This window comes from Apium graveolens, chromosome 7, assembly GCF_009905375.1.
Source record: "Apium graveolens cultivar Ventura chromosome 7, ASM990537v1, whole genome shotgun sequence".
NCBI classification, from domain to species: Eukaryota; Viridiplantae; Streptophyta; class Magnoliopsida; order Apiales; family Apiaceae; genus Apium; species Apium graveolens.
This window is the reverse complement of record NC_133653.1, coordinates 136,172,746-136,177,953: the sequence shown is the minus strand read 5'-3', so window position 1 is coordinate 136,177,953 and position 5,208 is coordinate 136,172,746.

Sequence of the window (5,208 nt, the reverse complement as noted above, 5' to 3'; positions counted from 1 at the left end):
CCCGAGTCTACTCATTCACCAATAAATTCTATCTACCATTACACCAAGTTGTGACTTGTGTTTTTAATTATACACATAATACGTGAGTGTCGTTTAATAGTGAGACATTTTATTTAACTTTAAACATTATTATTAGATTATTTGTGTAGTTAATTTTAAAAAATGAATTTAAAATATAAGGTCAAACATAATATATTAACAAATTATTAACTTATTTATTAATCATTTTCAGTTTGAAAATTTGTCTTAAATATTTTTTATATAAAATAAATTCTACGTATTCTTATATTTTTTAAATTTGCTGAAAAAATATACTAGAGTCGAATATATATATATATATATACACACACATACATCCACACACCCACACACATACAAATTTGAATATGTCATGATTATAAAGAGTCGGTGCACTTTAGTTGAATTTGAAATCTGATCCATTTTTTGAAAAATATTCGTCATTTGTCTATGTGAATCGATTCACTATGTAGGTTTAGTCAATTTAAATTACGAGTTCGAGGAAAACATCTTATCAATAAAGCAGAATGTTTATAATGTTTTATATAAATACAATGTGTTTGATATTTTTATAAGATATATTGGTGTCATGTGCTAAGAAAGTCCTATTCAAACTGAATGAAAAATTCTACAAAATAATCATTACACCTGAGATGTTATTTGATATGAGCGTTCTGTGATATGAAAGGCAAATGATCAAAAATTGGCATTGGGAAAATTATGAATTTTACCATGTACAAGTGGATGTTGCCACATACAAGTCAATGCATAATGTTGGACATTATTTCAGATGATGCATTTCGTATTTAATTAATGATGTCTTTTATTTTGAAGAAAGTAAGAAAATGTTAACTAAGATTGTTTGGACACATTCAATAACAATCATTAGTGTCGAGGAGGAGTGGTAAGAAAGAAATGATTGAAAATATTATAGTAGAACATGAAGGAGAGGCCGACCATGAAGAACGTTTATTATTAATCTTAGAAATAGAAACTAACAAGTTATGTCAAAATTACATAATTAGCTTGACTTCCGAAGATTCTATTTTTTTATCTCAAGAATAATATAACAATAGAACAACACAACAAGGGTGATTCTCCAAATTGTACCGAGTAAAGAATAATAAATACGTTACGAACTAACATGGTGAATTAAAGACTATTATAGAAAGTGAACTCTCATTATCTCAACTAACTGACGTTTATTATTAGTAGTTATCAAATTACAGTTCAATCATTTTTATCAAGAAATATGTTCTCTAAATTAAGTTCTACTTTTTTCAAATATTTTGACTAGATAAGTATGTACATCTCATTTCCATCACCACAAAAAAAAATTTCACAGTGTTTGAAAATGACACGTGGCTTGAATGGGTAAATGTATTAACCTTTTGCAGGTAAAGACATGAAATTTAACTTATTTGTACTTCAATTACATGTCAGATATATTAGTATTATGAAGATTAGTAAAATTTACATACAAACCATACACATAGAAGTTAATCAACTTATATGAGTTATACTTGCGATTTTTATAATTTGTTGATAAAAAACAGATAATCGAGAATATTTTACGTTGTTTGTATAAATAAATCTAGAAAAATTACTCGTGACTTGCACGAATGTTTATGCTAGTTCCCAAGATAAGTCTCTAACATTGATGTATCATCCTGCCATGACAATGGAGAGCCCAAAGTATAAAAATATGTCTATCAGTTTGCAAAGGAGATGTTTGGATTGTTGACTGAAATATGAATCGGGAATGCTAATGATGCGAAAGGAAATGGTAGTAAACATGAATTGGAATGAGTTTATGATGCTATTTAAATCATGCTGGAATGAGAATGACTTTATCAATATAAACTATTTATTTTTGAATGAAAATCAATAATATTTTATTTTTTATTATTGCTAGTATGTAGCCTGTACTTCGCACTTAGAGATTGAAGTTCTTTTATAATATCATTTTATGTATTTATGTAAAATACATCTTTTTTATTTCTAAGTACTGTTGCGATGAATAATTATTAAACTTATAATAGTAAGTAAACAAATATTAGATATTAAATAATATTAAAAATTTATTTAATTTTTTAATAACGATTTGGTTTAAACATATAATATTTCTTTATTCGTAATATTACCAATCATATAATATAGCTTAAATTATATATATATATATATATATATATATATTATTGTGCAAGACATGCCTGTATAATAATATGACTGAGTTATATTAACAACCCTAAGATTAAGTTGGTTGATAATCAATATTTGCATTCTGTAATTATATTCCTTGAGTTTGTAAAAATGTTTAGTAGATTAGACTGGGGGATTTTTCTGTGAAAAATTTCAAGTTAAGAAATAAACTTTGGAAGAAGATTAAATCCTGATCATGTCTCAGAGAAAAGATGTAGAAGCTTGGAGTTGAATACTGTTGTTCTATGAAAAATGTTTTAAGTCATGATATCGACACGTCACGGATCAAGGTATATCGAGAAGTCCAAAATGGCTTGTAAAGAAGTCCAAAATTACTTGTAGAGAAGTCTCAGAGATATTGACAAGTCAAATGAAGATGTAGAGAACTGGAGATATCGATAAATCATTTCTTCATTAAGAGATCTTAGAGATATTGACAAGTCAAATGAAGATGTAAAGAACTGGAGATATCGACAAGTCAATTTCTCGTATAAAGATCTCAAAGAAATTGATAAGTCAAAATGTATATGTAGATGATGACAATGAAGAGTTTGGGAACTATGCTCTCATGGCACTGGAGAAAGGAGAATCATCTGCATCTAAATTAGAGGTAGCAACTCTAACCATAATTGATTTAAATACAAGTAAATATAAAGAAACTGTTGAAAAGTTGAGTGTATATATGTTTCATATCCACAAAAGCATGATGGCAGCTACTGAAGAAGTGAGTAGGCTGTCAAATATTAATGAGAAGCTTGAGATAGAAAAACAAGAATTGGAGCTGCAACTTGTTGCTCTTGAGACAGTCAAGCAAGAAAATGAATATCTAAAGAACAAGTTCAAGTGTGCTAGTGAAGTAGAGGCAGTGTTGAGAGAAAAATTGGAGAAGAATGATTTGAAGCTTAAATCATATAAAAATGCATCTCAGCTAGTTGGACAATATCATGAGAAAAATAAACCATGTGCTAACATAGCTATTGGTTTGGACTATGAGGCATTGAATTCTCACAAGAAAGGTGAAGCTGACAAGGGAAAAGAACAGTGAATCATGATGTTCCTGTAATGTTAAAGAAAGTTAATGCACCTCTGTTCAAAGCTTGTGATGTTGATTTCAGTGAAGTGAGTTGGTCATCAAGTAAGAAATTGCAGATGAGGATAATGAGAAGAAATTGCAGATGAAGATAATGAGAAGAAATTATAGATGAGGATAATGCAAAAACCACTCATACGACTGAAAATGAAAAGAAGCCCATAGTAAACCAAACTGCAAAGACATCAGCCAAGGAAGTCAAAACTGAGAATGCTGGGAAAAAGAAAATGAACAAAAATGGAAAAATAAGTGTAAACAAAAGAAACAACTATGCCTATATTGCAGATCATCCAAGGAAACAATGTCAAAAGTGTAGCTCAACAAATCATCTAACTCACCTTTGTAGAAAGGTTGTTTATGAGCTTAAAGTGGTAGCATGCAAATACAATGAGGCATTGGCTGAAGATCCCTATTCATTTTGTGACAAGTTTGATTGTATTCTTTGCAATATGAAAGTTATGACAAGCTATCATAAATTGAGAAAAAATCTCAAGGAAATAAATCTTGGATCTACAGTTAAAAATGATAATGCTAATCAAACAATGAATGATGTTCTTTTTGAAAGCTCAAACTCCACTTCCGCAACTTCTATGAAAAAAAAAGAAAGTACCCAACACTGCTTGGGTAGCTAAACACACTAAACTCTCGTTGTATGCAGGGCAAGAAGAATAGAGTCATATGGATCATTGACAGTGAATGTTATAGGCATATGACAGGTGATAAAGCCCTGCTATCATAATTTGAGGAGGTGGCTGGACCATTGGTGACTTTTGGAGACAACAACAACGGATTCACAATGGGATATAACAGATTAATTTCTGGGAATGTTGTCATTGGAGATGTAGCACTAGTTGATGGTCTTGAAGTAAATCTTTTATATGTCATCCAATTTACAGACAAAGGGTTCAAGGTGATATTTGATAAAGAAGACTGCTTAATTACTAGCAAGAAAACCGGTGAAGTTGCTCTGAAAGGAGCAAGGAAAGGAAGCCTATTTGTTGCAGACCTAAATTCAGCAAACAAGTATGGAATTTGTAGCTTCTACACCAAGGCATCAATTGAGAAAAGTAAGCTGTGGCACAAGAAGCTCTCTCACCTGAATTACAAAGCAATTAATAACTTGGTGAAAAATGAATTAGTGAGAGACATGTCAAATATGGAATTTGCTCAAGTTGAAATTTGTGAGGCTTGTTAGAAAGGAAAAATGAAGAGGTCCAGTCACAAAAGCAAGACTGTAAATTCAACTGTTATTCCCAAACAATCTAACAAAGAATTACATAAGGGGGTTAAATGTAATTCTGGCTACTTTTTGGATTTTAAGAACTGTTCTAACTTGAATATATAACTGTGTTTGATTTAGCTAAAGTTCGGAATGAAAGTATTGAAGAAATCAAACACAAAGTAATCATATACAAGTATTTAAAAACTTTCTGGTGGATTGAACTTTTCCACCAGAGATATATATAAATTTGAGAACTCTGTGATACAAGATTTTCACACAACTTCTTACAAGTAGAACTTACAAAGAACAGAGAAATTCTTTACAAATACAGCTTTTTCTCTTTCTCTGGTAAATTGCTTACTTACTTGATACAATCCCACTTGCTACCCTTGGTTTATATATCACCAAGTTACATAATAAAAAGACAAATAAATAAGACAAAATGTTTTTAGTCTAATTTCATGCTTCTTCATTTCTCTATCCAGCATCTTTGAATATCTTCAGTTTAACATGGAAATGGAAATGCTTATTTGTCCTCTAAAACATGTAAATAAGCTGCCACATTCCATTTGCATACAATCAACGCATGTGACTGTCAAGTCACTATCAACTGCTTTTGAATTTGATCATCCGTTGAAACTCTGTGGGATCATCCATTGAGACTTTAGTTGATCAT